The following is a 16,074-nucleotide window of genomic DNA, read 5'->3' as shown; positions in this document are numbered from 1 at the left end:
GATCTGAAATTACATGTTTTCAAAAGAATCCTAGTTTCTAATTATAATGTCATATCTGTTTATTAAGTTACTTTTTTTATCATGCTAAAGAACATTCACAACAATTGATAATATAACTAAAAAACGCCCCCTAACATCCTTTACAAATGATGTCCTAAATAAAAGAAACTCAAATAATCAGTTAAAGGATATGTGGGCTACAAGATCATTCCATCCTGTTTCATATGGGCCAAAACAGATTTATTAGCTGCAAGCTCAAATAAAGTGATCTCAAATAAGAGTTATGTCAGTAAAAACCCTGCCTCTCAACAGGTCAGCAGTGACTTTACTCACTTATATTTTACAAAATATTTTGAGGATTTAAAAAGATTAAATGTCCTGAAAGGGACAACAACCCAGCACTTTTTGCAAACACAGCTGTTGGTTAAAGCTCTTGAGAAAAGAAAAGTTCTGGAATGAGAATCAGTTTGAGGAAGAGATAATGGTTATAAAATATTAAGAAAATTTTGGAATCTTTTCCTATTATTCTAATAGCTGACTTATTTCTGAAAATGTGCTTCATTACTGCATGTAGCACTATATGCTCCTCAGCTCTGGGCACGGAGCAAGGTCCCTACTTTCATGGTATTTACAATCTAGGGGCTGAAGACAAACAGGTAAACAGACAACTAAACAAGGCACAATCTAGGGGGCAGAGAAGACAAGGAAACAAACAACTTACCATGGAGGTAAAAAAGAGTGATGAGATCGTGACAAACAGGATGAGGAAAGAGGACACCACTTTCGCTTTGGTGATTAGGAAAAGCTTCTATTGAGGAGATAATACTGGAGCTAAGATCCAAATGATGAGAAGTCCACACGTGAAGGTCTCAGAGTAGAGCCTTCTTGGCAGAGAGTATGACAAGTGCAAAGACAACAAAGAAGAAACAATCTCAACATATTCAAAGAAGTGATTTTAAAAGGCATCCTCATTAGGGGCACCTGGGTGGCAAGGTTGGTTAAGCAACCAGCTCCTGGTTTCGACTCAGGTCATGATCTCACCTTCGAGGGCTGATAGCACTGAGCCTCCTTGGGATTCTCTCTCTCCCTCTCTCTCTGCACCACACCCCCCCCTCCTCACATGCCCTCTTTCTCTCTCAAAATAAATAAACATTTTTTTAAATAAATAAAATAAAAGGCCTCGTTAATACTCTCAGTATAGGAGATAATACCAAAGAATTGTCAGTTTTGTATTAGGTATGATAATGGTATTATGACTGTATATAGAAAAGTTCATCATTGCATAGCATATATATGTACATATATGTACTATACAAAAAATGATATCAGGGATTTCTTTAAAATATTTCGGCAAAAAAAAAAAAAGAAAAAGAAAAAAAGGGATGAAGAAGGCAAATGTGCAAAAATTACTGATTTGGGGAAATGGGGAAATGGGGGTTGATAAACGACTCTAGTTTTTGTATGTTTGAAATTTTTCGCAATTTTTAGAAACTTCACATTAAAAGTGGCAATACCTCCTATCTTCTTTCTCTGACTTTACTGTATCAGCTCAGCTCTCACCTTCTCAGTTCCGCGTTCTGACTACCTCCTTTAAGGACATATAAATGAAAGCTTTAAGGATATTCTTCAACACTAGATACACTCCATGGTGTCAGTTTCCGTGACCAAGCTAATCTACCTAAGGCAGGGATAGAACCCAGAGAGAAGTTACATAAGAGAATATAAAATAAACAGCCACATATGGTTAAACAGCAAATCATTCTTTCTGAGGAAAACAAACAAACAGACAAACAAACAAAAAGGGAATTGCCTAGACCATGGACCATCCTCCCAAAGATTAAAAAACACAATAGGCTTCTTCCCGCCTCCAATCCCTGGAGACTGCTCTGGCAAAGATTTCCTGATTGTGAAATCCTACTCTCAACGTTCAATCTTGATCTTATTTGACCTTGCACTTGACAGAGTTGAACATTCCCCCTCTTCTTGAGACTACTTCCTTAGCAGACAGGACAGGCAGGCTAAATATGCCTGTACCCCTTCCTTTTAAGGAAGGCAAGCGTCTTCTGCCTCAGGTGACCAATTCTGAAGGAACCAGGAATGGGTCCCTAACCCAACAATCTGGTAATACAGTAGAGTCATTTTTCTGAAAACCCTTCTGATAGCAAATTACTACAACTGCTAAACAAAATCTTGCCAACTTCTTGAGAGCACAGTTGAGCTCTCAAGAAAGAAACAAAAATCCCCGGGAGCTAAAATTCAAGGAGAGCTAGAAACCAGAATACATAGAAGCTGAGGGTCTCCCAGAGACCCTGGGGGCACATCCTGGTGTCAGTGCCAAGAGGCTTGTAGTTGAAAGCCGCAGGAGGGCCAGGAGATAAAGCTCTGACCCTATGAAATGTAGACATATAGAAGTTAGCCTCCTGACAAATAATCAAGACTCTTAAAGGGCCATCAATTCAGTGAAAAGTTAGGCTAGAAAAAAATGCACCTACAGTGAAGAAAAACAACAAATGTGTGTGTGTTGACCTGGGCTCCAGCTGGGAACACAGGTGAGTTTCCCCTCGAGATGCATAACGGGGGCTTGTAGGGGTAGCTACGCCCGAGCACAAACACTGACTTAAAGTAAGCCTAGGCTGGTAGTATCCCAAGGTGCTAGCTGAACCAAAACAGTCTCTTAGGACCATACACTTCAGAATATTCCCATACTCAAAAGCCTGAGAAGTGCTTACAAAACACATGAGGAAGACAGCTGGAGGAAGGGAGCCATCATGTTTGAGAGTCAAAAAGAAAAAAAAAAAAAAAAAAACGCAAAATGTGGTACAAAATAGTTTCAGGTCATAAAAATGACAAATACATAACATTTTAAAACTCTAATGTGTATAAAGAAAAAAAAGAAAAACAAAGAGCTTACTAAAAGACAAATGTTAAAAGAATTAAATAGAACTTTCAGAAATGCAAAGTAACTAATGTTGGCAGAAAACTTTATAGGTAAATGCACTAGCCTTTCTCCGTGATTACAGCAGATGGCTAAAAGCAAAAGTATAATATTGTCTGATATGGTTCTCAGTGTATGTAAAGGAAATATAAAGACAACTAGTTATAAAGTAGGGAAGATAAAGGGGCCTAAATGGTGGTAAAGTTCCTACATTTCACCTAAAGTGGTAAGATATCAATATTAAGACTATGACCCAAATTTATCTTTATTTTTTTACATTTTTTTAGTGTTTATTTTTGAGAGAGAGAGACAGAGGGCAAATGGGGGAGGGGCAGAGACAGACAGATAGAAACAGAATCGGAGCAGGCTCCAGGCTCTGAGCTGTCAGGACAGAGCCCTACAGTACGGGGCTCAAACTGACGAACCGTAAGATCATGACCTGAGCCGAAGTCCGACGCTTAACCGACTGAGCCACCCAGGCATCCCCCAAATTTATTTTTAAATTCAACACAATTCCTATTAGGCCCCAAGATTTCTTGTAGATGCAGACAAGCTTATCTTAACATTTATATGGAAATGCAAAAGAACTAGCATAACTAAAATAATGGAAAAAATTGGAGGAAGCCTACTACCCAATTTTAAGCTATCCAGCAAAAGAGATCAAGACGGTGTGGTGTTTTCAAAGAGATCCATAACAGATCCATCTTAAACAAAAATCAATTTCAAATGGAGCTAACATAAACCTATAAAACTTTTAGAAGAGAACATAAGAAAAAAACTTTATGACCTAAGATTAGGTAAAGAGGTGCACCTGGCTGTTTCAGTCAGTAGAGCACGACTCTCGGTCTCAGAGTCATGAGGTCAAGCCCCACATTGCATACAGCTTACTGTAAAAAATAAAAATTCAAAAAAATATTTTAAAAAAGATTAGAGAAAGAGTCTCAGACATGACACCAAAAGCGTAATCCATCAAGGAAAAAAAAAATCCATCTAGGACCTGGTCATTGACACAGCTGAATGATGAATTAAGAAATTTTTACTCAACATGCTGAACATTAGAACAGAAAACCAAAAAGAGTCATTAGAATCTCTGGAATCTCAGTTCATTTTATCCTTAAGAAGTAAAGTGGACAGGTAGAAGGGACTTATATAAATAACTATTTCATTTAAATGATAGACATTGGCCGGACACCATTTACCTACCACCTATCATTTTAGGATCATTGTAAAAATCTCCAGGGAATTAAACTTGAAGCGTTTCAGACCCTCAGGGATAATTCTGGGGCTCCTGGCATCAATCAAGAGTTACCAATAAAGAAAAAAGACCATCTCATTGTTCTAGAACAAGGCTGATAATTCCATCATCTTGAACTCTAGTTCCCAACTGCTTCTTTAACTCATGAAGTATTAACTCTTAGTGAAATTTAGGTTTACAGTTTTAGTCAAAGTTTAAAAACCATTATACCTGAAAGCATAATTAATAAGAGACTTAGATTATGAAATATTTGGAGTGCCTGGCTCAGCCGGTGGAACATGTGACTCTTGGTCTCAGGGTTGTGGGCTTGAGCCCCACACTGGGTGTAGAGATTACTTAAAAATAAAACCTTTAAAAAATATTTTTTATTCATTTCTGCAATCCCAAAACCTAGCAAAGTGCTTGCTGAATAAGTGCTCAATAAAGTCTGTGAAATTCACCACTTCTCAAAGAAAAATGAAATGCTGAATTTAAGAGACTGAAATAGTGAAACTCACTGAAAGTCTGTCACCAAAAGCCATTTGCCACAATCCATCAGACCAAATTGCTCTCACTCTCCACTCTCAAACATGTGACAGTCCCTCTGTCATTGGTCTAGTACTGGTCCACACTGCCTCTCTCCTAAACTGACACCTAAAAGCCCCTCATGCTTCCTATCCTGAATCCCACAGCCAGGTTACCCTTCCTAATGTATAGTTACAATCATGTCATCACCCTACTTAAATTCTCATGCCATCATCTCAGAAGATTCTTCAGCATCTGTTAACATTACTTGCTATTTTTGTGTCACCTCACACATCCTCTCGTGACTTCTCGTGTTGAATGAAACATCCACTTGTTCATTCGGTCAGTCACTTAACAAAAGTGTTTTGAGCTCCTACACCAGACCAGGTACTATGCTTGGCCCTAAGGAATACAATGGAAAAGAAAAAGAGACTCAATTCTTCCTTTCATAAGCTCAGTTTAGTGTAGAAGAAAGATGTTAATCTGACAATTATACAAACTGATATGTGATTTCAAACTGAAATGTATACCCTGGAGTGGGAGGACATAGAACACACTCAAGGAACGTGGCTATACCTTAGAGAAAAGGGGAAAGTGAGGTAAGGTCAAGCTGGAATGAAAGCAGGGGCCACTCCATGCTAGAACTTTCAGGATATATGAAGAACTTTGGGTTTTTATCTTATAAAAGGGGGGAGGTACTGAAGTGTGTCAATCGGGAAGGTGACATGATCAGAATACATTCTGATAAGATCCCTCTAGCTTCAGGGTAGAAAATGGATTGGAGATGAGGGGACAAGAATGAATGGGGCCCCCAGTGTGGTGGCTATTTGGTCAGACCATGTAAAAAAAAAAAAAAAATGACGGTACTGAGATCAAGAAATTTTAATCAAGAAACATGTAGGAGGCCAAAACAACAAAAGGTGATGGACTGGACACAGAGGGTGATAGAAAGAGGATGATCAAGGATAACTTCATGTTCACTGGCTTCTACAGGTGAATGGGTGATGGTGACATTCACTGGGACAAGCTTACTGGACTGGGGTAGACAAGAACAGATCGTCAGCCCAATATGGGACAAGCTGAGTATGAAGTGACTGCAACGCCAACAGATGATATCAACCAGGCAGCTGGACATCTAAGTCAGGAGCTCTGACAACCTCTGGGCTAAAGGCAAATCTGGGAGTCACCAGAGAACAAATATAATTGAAGTTGTGAACACAAACAGGATCCGCCAAGGTAAAGAGCAGGGAGGAAAAAGAAAAGGAGCCTAGGATGAGATATGAGGAGCCTCAAAGTTCAATAGGCAGGGAGAAGACAATCTCAAGATAGAGAAGGAATGGCCTCCTCTAAAGGAGGTGTAAGAGAAAACTCAGGAGGGTGTGATGTCAAGAATCAAGATTTCAAAAGGTAGTGGGCAATAAATTCGTACACTGCTAGAAGTGAATTAAGAATTGAGTGTTCATCAGCAACGGCAGCATGGATGTCAGGGGAGCTGGGCGAGAGCGGTTTTAGTAAGTATGGAAATAAAAACCAAACAGAAATAAGCTGAGGTATTAATAGGCAGGGAGGATATAGAACTAATGAACTCAGGAGATTCTTCTGTGGAATCTGGCTGTGAAGAGGGAGAGGTGAAGTTAAAAAAAAAATAGAGTTTCCATTTGTTGTTGCTATCATTTTCAATAAAGGAGAAACTTGAGTGTGTTAGAATACTGATAGGAAAGAAGAGTTGAGAAGGTGGGGCCAAATATAAATGATAGCTTCTGGGAGGGGAGAATGGGGAGGATGGGTGGGTACATTTTGACTAATACTGCCCCAAATATTCCTTGTACTCCTCAAGCTTACACAATTCACTCATCCTCCACTCTAACCTCGCTCTTAAAATTTTACCCATTAAAGTACAGCTCAAATTCCCTATCTTCCTTCTGTGAACCTCACCTAAATTCTCTAGCTCTTGGGATCCTTTCTCTGTAATCCCATAGGGTGCTATGTTTTCCACATTTATTTCACCACAAAATCCTGTACAGCAGGTTCCACAGGATACACACCTGGAAATGAACATTCTACTTCCTGTCTAGCTCATGTCCTACCCCTCAATACAGCCTTTCCTAACCATACTAGAACAAAGTAATACCTCCCTTATAAAGTCCTGAACAATTACATCATTCAGAGTGTTAAGTATTTAAGATCCTAGAATGCAAGCTTCAAAACTGTGGGGACTTGTCTGTCTGGTTCGCCACTAGATCCCCAGTGCCTAGTAGGGCTGGCACACAGCAGGCACCCAGGAAATGTTTACTGAATGAATTAATTTAAAAAGATGCCCTGTTACTCTTCAACAACGGTAAATTATTTAAGAGCAGGAACTATGTCTTATGGCTATTTTTACACAGTGCCCTACAAAGTAGAATGAATGTTCTTGATAACACAATGATAATTTATTATGGCCTAATGTCACAAGGGGAAACTGAAAGGACAGAGTGGCAATATACCTTGACACTAATGAAAAAGAGTGAAAAGCCTATGTAATGTTTCTCAACTCTAATTTAAAAAATAATAACAGTTGTCTTCAAAGCACTACAACATTTCCCCACATTCCAGCATTTAAGAAAACCCTTGAAGATAATTGAACTATCTTTCCCCTGCTTATGAAGTGCTTTTATAAATTCATGTAACATTAGAATTTTGGTGCCTATTATAAGATTTATATGAATTCTGGAGTTTAATAATTTTCACATCTTGATAATATACAGGAATACATTAGTAAAGGCAGGAAATACATTAAGAAAATTGCTAGAATGGATCTAAGTATCATCTCCCTGCCTAATAAAGACAGAATCATCTTATTGCCATCAAAGTACCAGAGTTCTAGTCATAAATAACACAACAACAAATACAAGATATGCAATGAGGCAGCATACATATCCCAAATCAAAAGAGATCAACCCAGGGTCTTCTCAAATACAAGCTTTGCTACCAAATAAGACCCCAAAATATTATGAGATGGTAACTGCTTCATTTTTTAAGCAAACAGCTTCATTTGTTGTGTGTACTTTGTACAGGATTATATTATAAATTCAATCTCATGTTTCTCTCCCATATTTTGTTACTATGATTAAAGTCCCATACAGAATTACCAAATTGGAACAAATAAGATTACACTTTAAAGACTTTCAGACCAACTGTCACTTTCAACCCCCTGATATCTATTCTCTCTTTGAAGATAAATGTGCAAACTTTGGAGACAAATTTTAGACAAAGTAGCAAAAGGCTCAGATCAAACAAAAATACCTTTAGAAACAAGAAGAAATATCTTTTCATCCAGTGAGGAAGGAACAGACAGAGAAATTTATGGAATCTAAAAGAATAGGGACCAAATAAAAACTTCCTTTTTTTAACAGAAATCGGAACCTAAAGAAGTGGAGGAAGGTACCCACTCATATCAGAAGTCATGCTCTGCATCAAATAGCAAAAGAGAGCATCTCAAAAAAAAACAAGTTTGTTTGTTTGTTTTTTTTCATAACATGTGAGCAGTCACATTGGAATATCTCTGCCGTGATCAGTAATTTGGGCAAACACAGAATAAAATACTATTCTCTCCCTTGAAGTCATTCAGGGCAGTACTTCAGCAGCACTGAAAAAGCCACCCTAGAAGGTATCAGAAGTCGTGACGTGTACTGCATTAATTACTAGCCCGTGCCATCAAATACAGTCTTTTCTTTATTACTTTTTGGGGGAGTTTCTTTATCTTTTCATTTTGGAAATTTAAATACACATACAAAGTAGAATCAATGAATGCATGCTCATCACTCAACTTCAACAATTAGCAATAAATAGTCAATGTTATTTCATCTACTCCTACACACATAAGCACGTGCACTTCATATGCCCATATATACATGTATATACTAAATTATACTGAAGCACATGGAAAGACTTTTAAATTCCCTTTTAAGAACCTTAAATCATAGGTCATAGATAGCAAAATATTCTATTCAGCAAACAATTCAGTAATAACTACTGTTATCACTTAAGGCCTTTACTTACATAAAGCATAAATTTTATGGAACAAGGTTATACAGGTGTAATCCAAATTTCATGCTGTGATACAGAACAGCTACTTAATAATAAAGCTGAGAATATAATGCATCCACCAGCTTTATGCATGATTTAAATGGTAATCAAAGCCATTATCTACCCACAAACACCAATCTCAAAAGTAAAAGGACAAGGGGAAAAGAGTTGCAAAGCTTACCCACAAGGCCAATTTTACCAATTTAGAAAAATATGTAACTTTCAAAATCTATAGTTAAATGAACAGAAGGACTAACATATAGAAGAACTGAAAGTAGTTTTCCCTAGGTTCATATTATGTCAAATAAAATGTCAGTTTTCATGAAAACTTTTCTTTTTCATTTTACACAAGAGATTAATATCAACCTGGCTTCTGTGCGAATTCCTTATTTTTAAAAAATCTGTCAGTTATATCATTACTTTCTTCCTGGGAAATGCCTACTCTCAGGGCTGCAGCCACAAACATCTGGAATTTTCTACCTACAGACCCTTTGAGTCTTAAGCAAGGTAAGGCCTCGCTACAGACCATGCTCCTGCCAACGGCACAAGGTCCTTGCCGTGCACTGCAGACACTCCCAGAGGAAGACGTGCAAAATCCCAGGCAATTGTAGTGTCCCCGCAAAATCACAAAGAAGAATTCTAGCATTATTCAAGGCATCTGGAGGAATGCAGGACACCGAATTCCAAATGGCAAAAAGACAAAGACTAAATCCAGACCACAGATGGAAAGACGGGGAAGCTTCGATGACCCCTAAGCCAACTTGCCAATTTTGAACCTGGTCTGTCAGCTCGGCACTCTGTACCGGGGGACCTGAAAGAGGCCTCTGAGGACAAACTGATGTTAGCCCTCCTTTCTGTAGGGAAATTACGCTTCATATTCACACGATTCAACACGAGTGAGTTTGAAAGATGGTGACTCTAGGATTTGCGGCTTTTCAAAATTCCACACTTCCCAGATAAAAACCTCCACCACCCACATGGACATCACCATGGATTTAAGAGTTATGAACTTCAGGTAAGAAAAATAGGACAATCCAAGAAAACAAGTGCCCAAAAGAGTTCCAAAGAACACTGAAATGCAACTAAGACCTGCAGCATTTCTTTTCCCTGCCGCTTCAAAAACAGAACTCAAAACCAGCAGCACTGGAGACGCTGCTTCTCAGGGAGACAAAACAAACCTGAGGTCTACAGGCCCCAGGGAGATAAGCTGGTCTTCTACTTCCATTCCAGAGCTCCGGTTTCCCGGCGGTGATGCAAACCTTCTGAGCAGAGCACCAGAGTATGGGACACTAGCTCCAGGCAAAGTTCAAAACCTTAGGATCATTTTAAAACTTCAGATTGCCAATGTTCAATTTTTCATTTATGGGGAAGCTACATCACTAAGATTCTGCTACCTCTAGATGCACATAAAATATAAAACTTATATTCATACGGAGGCTTTGTGCAAATTTCACTAATCCACATGTGAGGAAATCCAAAGTTATGATTCCCACAGCAAGTGTAATCTTGGCAAACACGTATACATGCGTTGTATTCTGTATTACTTCAGATGGTGGGGGCCCTAAAAGAAACTTAGAAGAAAGCATATTTTAATCACCACATCTAATTAATTACAAAGAAAAATTCTCAGAGATTAGAAAAATGCCTTTCTTCAGGAATAGTGGAGCTATTTCTTTGAGACAACTAACAAACCCTAGACCAAGCACTAAAGAATGTACTGGAAGAAACCATCCTTACCTGGCCTGAACACCATGGGCCAGGCAACTTAACAGGGTTTTCTCTAAACTCTCATTTCTAATTTAAGACAATCAGCTAGTGGTGTTTAAAACTTCATTTCAGGGGCATCTGGATGGTTCAGCGTCCAACTTCAGCTCAGGTCATAATCCCAGGGTCATGGGATCGAGCCTTTTGCTAGGCTTCACACCGAGCTTGGAGTCTGCTTAAGATTCTCTCTCTCTCCCTCTGCCCCTCTCCCCTGCTCACATACTCTCTCTCTCTCTAATAAAAAACTTAAAAAAAAAAAACCACAAAACTTCATTTCAAATATTTAACACTCCCCAAACGTACCTTATGTGCCAACTGGATGCAGAATAAGCTCAATTTTAGCTCCACTTGAGGCAACAGAAGAAACATTTTAAGTCACCACAAAATGGATTAGCTACCATAAGATAAGTCAAATAATATTTGCTTATGTCCACTAATATAGAAAACAGTTTCACTGGTCCTTAGTTCAAGGTTAAAATGCCAGTTTCTAGGGGCGCCTGGGTGGCTCAGTCGGTTAGGCGTCCGACTTCGGCTCAGGTCATGATCTCACAGTCCGTGAGTTCAAGCCCCGCGTCGGGCTCTGTGCTGACAGCTCAGAGCCTGGAGCCTGCTTCAGATTCTGTGTCTCCCTCTCTCTCTGACCCTCCCCTGTTCATGCTCTGTCTCTCTCTATCTCAAATAAACATTAAAAAAAAAAAATGCCAGTTTCTAGAAGGGTGAATGCTACTCAATAGGCTATAAGTTTAATGGAAGGCAGCAGAGCTTAAGTGGTTAAGAGACTTCTGCAGCCAAAATGCCCAGGTTTGAATCCTAGTTCTGCCACTGAAAAGCCGTCACTTTGGGCACATTACTTAACATCTCTGTGCCTCAGTCTCACTATCTAAAAGAGGCAATAACAGAGGCGCCTGGGTGGCTCAGTCAGTTGGTGTCCAACTTCAGTTCAGGTCAGGATCTCACAGTTCATGAGTTCAAGCCCTGCATCAGGCTCTGTGCTGACAGCTCAGAGCCTGGAGCCTGCTTCAGATTCCAGGTCTCCCTCTCTCTCTGCCCCACCCCTGCTCGCACTCTGTCTCTGTCTCTCTCTCTCAAAAGTAAATGAACATTAAAAAAGGCAATAACAAAACCTACCTTGTAGAATACTTGAATTCTAAATGAGGTAACATAGGTAAAGTTCTCACAACAGTTCCTGGCAGATAGTAAGCACTAAAAAAGTATTTGCTATTATTAATGTAAGGTCATTTATTTTACCTTGGCAGCAATCTTCATTTATTTGGAAAAGACAAAAAAAATCAGTCTCTGTAGCACAACAGTAATAAATGACCTTCCCTCCTCTTGCCTCCTTTCTCTGACCCTCTTGCTAACTAAAGACACAGTCCAAACTCCTTAGCTAAACATTTAACTTGCTTCATAAGCTGTTGGCCAATCCTAGCTGATTGTCTTCCCTACTCCTATTATAACCTTCTGCTTCAATCGAATTAGTTTTCTCACAGTCCTCTAAATAAAGCTTGTACTCATTCAACAAACATCTGAGAATCTGTAAAGCCAAGCACTGTGCTAACACCACATGCAAAGTTGAAGACACAGTTTCTGGCCTTAAAAAGCTAACAGGATATAACAGAAGAAGGCATGTAAAAAAAAAAAAAATAGTTTCAATAGAATAGAACTACAGTCACAAAAGGGCAAAAGTAAGGTAGCTGCAGGGACAGGGGCTGGTAAATTCTATTGGTGAAGAAGTCCCCTCAGGGAGGGCTTCACAGAAGGCTTATGAGAAACGCTCAAGGATAAAGAGGAAAGCACCAGGCTGAGCAGAGGGCCGGAGGGCAAACAGTGAAAAGCATGGGCAAAGAAATTCTGGGTAATGAGGTACAGCTGGACTGCTGGAGCACCGATGGAAACTAGACGTTGGCAAACCGGGACAGCCAAAAGGAGTCTTGTACCCAAGTCAGAAGCACTGGGGTTAAGCTCTGCCCAGGAATCACCAAAGAATTCTGAGCAGGTGCCTAACATGATCAGATCTGCATGTTCCCATGGTCACTGCAGTGGCAGTTCAGAGGCTGATTTGAAGGAGAGACTGGAGACTGAAAAACCTGTTAAGACAACTGGAAGGGTCCAGGTAGCAGTAGGGATGGAAAAAGGAGACGGGTTCAAAAATGCAAATTAAGAACAGAATTGGGGGTGCCTGGGTGACTCAGTAGATTAAGCATCTGACTTTGGCTCATGTCATGATCTTGTGGTCCATGAGTTCCAGCCCCACGTCAGGCTCTGTGCTGACAGCTCAGATTCTGTGTTTCCCTCTCTCTCTGCCCCTCCTCCTCCCCTCAAAAATAAACATTTAAAAAAAAAAAAAAAGAACAGAACTGTTAAGACTTGGTATGAGCATAAGGAGTGGAAATCTGGGAGGACTCAGAGGTTTCTAGCTCTAGTAACTGAAGAAATAAAAGAATGGTGACAACACTTAGGCAGGATGAAGAGTCTCAAATACAGAGCCTGAGTCTTTATTCTAACAGCGATGGAAAGCAGAACAGGACATAACTTTTAAAAAGGTAAAAACCTCAACAGATCTTTAATCAGAGAAGAAACAAGGAAGCACTGCCAAAGATCCACACACTCCCCCCAACCAAGTGCACCAGGCCAAAACAGTTTTAGAGACAGGTAATTTCAATGTTATTTAAGCTTTTCAATTTATTCTATGAGGCTAAATAACCCTGATACCAAATCTGACAAAGATAACACACACACACACACACACACACACACACACACACACACACACACTCTTTCACACAGAGAACTACAGAATTTTTGGGTTTTTTAATTTTTTTTTTATGTTTATTTATTTTTGAGAGAGAGACAGAGCGTTGAGTAGGGGAGGGGCAGAGAGAGAGGCAGACACAGAATCCGAAGCAGGCTCCAGGATCCGAGCTGTCAGCACAGAGCCAGATGCGGGGCTCAAACTCACGGACCATGAGATCATGACCTGAGCCGAAGTTGGACGCTTAACTGACTGAGCCACCCAGGCACCCCTACAGGATTTTTGTTATAAACATAAATGCAAAACCCAAAATAAAAAAATAAAATCCAACATTGAATTCTAAAAATTATGTAACATAAACACATGGTATAGAATGTTTATTCTAACATGATTCAAATCATGAAATCTGTTAACATATCCATTAGTAAATTAATGGAATAGAACTAAATCATCATGAAGATAGAAGCCAAAAGGCACTGACCAAGTCCAACACCCTTTTTTTTTTTTCACTTGTCACAAGGGTTACAATCAAACTCCATTCACTGAGCCAGAGACCGCTGTCCCTCATGTAGCACATCACCTACATTTGTGAGTTCATCCAGCAGCCAGTGGCCTCAACTCCAAGCTCTAACAATACGCACCCAACACCCATTCTTTTTTTTCTTTTAAATAGGCTCCACACCCAGGGTGGAGCCCAGTGCGGGGCCTGAACCCACAACCTTGAGATCAAGACCTGAGTTGAGATCAAGAGTCAGACACTTAACCGACTGAGCCACCCAGGTGCCCCACCAACATCCATTCTGAATTAAGACTTCTTAGTAAACCAGGGCTAAAAAGAAATTTTTCTAGTGCAAAAAGAAATTTTTCTAGTGCAGTAAGATGTACTTCTCAAGGAAACAACACCTCTTATGTGGTACTCAGGCCAAGAATAACACATAACTTGAATTTAATCATGAGGAAACATCAAAACAAACCAAACAAAGAACATCCTTTAAAAAAAAAAACAAGACTCTATTCTTCAGAAATATCAGTTTCATAGAAGACAAAGACTAAAAGAACTGTTGCAGATTAAAGGAGACAAAGGAAACATGATAACTAAATGCCATGTGTAATCTGAGATCTTGTGCTCGGGGAGGAAAAGACGCTAAAAGACGCATTACTGGATCAACTGAAAAAACTGTAATGGCAGATGGCAGATATGACCTAAGTTGTATCAATCTAATAACTTTTCTGTAGGTATATAAGAAAACATCTGTATTCTTGGAAAATACTGAAGAATTTAGGGGTAATCACATATGCAATTTAGTTGCAAGCAGTTGAGGAAAATTTTTTACCTTATAATTGTGTGTGTTTGGCTGAGAAAGTAAGAGAAAGAGTACAAATTATGAAGGAAATGAAACAAAATGTTAACAACAGATGATCTAAGCAAAGGGTATACGCACTCTTGGGTGTTCATCCCAGAGAAACAAAGACTTACATTCACACAAAAACCTGCTTATGAATGTTCATAGCAACTTTATTTGTAATAGCCAAAAACAGAAAACAACCCAGATGTCCTTCAGCAGAAAACAGTGAAACAAGGTGCCATACGTTCACACCATGTAATACCAGTGACAATAAACAGGAATGAACTATTGACACCTACAATAACCTGGATGAATCATAAGGAAGTTATGTTGAGTGAAGCAATCTCAAAAGTTATGTACTGTAGGCTTCCATTGACAGTATTCTTGAAATGGCAAATTAGAGACAGAAAAGAGTGTCATGGTTGACAAAGGTTAAGAAGGCAGAGAGGGAGGGGCACCTGGGTGGTTTGGTCAGTTAAGCGTCCAACTTTGGCTCAAACCATGATCTAACGGTTCATGAGTTCAAGCCCCGCATCAGGCTCTCTGCTGTCAGCACAGAGCCCACTTCAGATCCTCTGTTCCCCTCTCTCTCTGCCTCTTCCCCCACTGGTTCTCTCTCTCTCTCAAAACTGAAAGAAAGAAAGAGCAGAGAAGGAGGGAGATAGCTGTAGCTATGAAACGGAAGCACAAGAGATTCTTGTGAAGGACCTATTTTGTATCTTGACTGCACTGGTGGTCACACAAATTTACAGATGTGATAGAACTAAATACACACACGCATCAGTACAAATAAAACTGATGAAATCAAAATAAGATGGGTGGATTGTATTGACATCAATTTCCTAGCTGTGATATTATAGTTACATAAGAGGAAAATAGGTGAAGTATACACAGGATCTCTCTGTATTATTTCTTACAACTGCATGTGAATCTATGAGTTTTAAAAATAAAGTTTAAAAAGGAAAAAAGTTAAAACAAAAAATAGCAACAGAAAATAACTTACAAACAATGATAAAGCACTAGAAGCATTCCTATTAACTTTACGAACAGGAAAAGGATGCCAGCTATTACAGTGTTATTTAGTATCGTTCTAAAGGCACTAGTCATTACTGTAAACAAAAAAGGCCATATAAATAGTTTAAGAAGAGAAAAATGATCAATTATAAATGAAATCCTTGCTACTTAGAAAATCCAATACAATCAACTGAAAAAAGTAGAATGAGTTCAGTAGTATACAATATCCAAATATAATATATAAAAATAGTCTTTTTATTATATCTTACTAATATTCAATTAGAAAACTTTGTATAATAACTTCATTCTGTTTTTTCATTCTTTACATAAGTTACATATAATTATTGTTTAAATATTTAAAAATTGACCCAGGAATATAATGACTGTGGTTTTTTTTTTAATTTTTTTTAATGTTTACTTTTGAGACAGACAGACA

The 16,074-nt window shown here is 38.9% G+C and overlaps 1 protein-coding gene across 5 annotated transcripts in view; it reads right to left on the bottom strand.

Annotated features, from left to right (window-relative positions):
• Nucleotides 1-16,074, bottom strand: part of DIS3L2 (DIS3 like 3'-5' exoribonuclease 2) — a 346,637-nt gene that overhangs the window by 306,871 nt on the left and 23,692 nt on the right. The window contains exon 1 of one of the 5 annotated variants that reach the window (XM_042995636.1): nt 4,981-5,084. The exons of 3 other annotated variants lie outside the window; for them this stretch is intronic. The gene's annotated coding sequence lies outside the window, so the exon portion shown is untranslated. Of the gene's footprint in view, nt 1-721; nt 958-4,980; nt 5,085-16,074 lie in introns of those variants that run through there. One more of the 5 variants, XM_007082968.3, reaches the window with a different exon arrangement.

The sequence above is a fragment of the Panthera tigris genome, chromosome C1 (genome assembly GCF_018350195.1).
Source record: "Panthera tigris isolate Pti1 chromosome C1, P.tigris_Pti1_mat1.1, whole genome shotgun sequence".
Classification (NCBI taxonomy): Eukaryota; Metazoa; Chordata; class Mammalia; order Carnivora; family Felidae; genus Panthera; species Panthera tigris.
The sequence above is the reverse complement of the archived record's forward strand: the minus strand, read 5'-3'. Positions and strand labels throughout refer to the sequence as shown.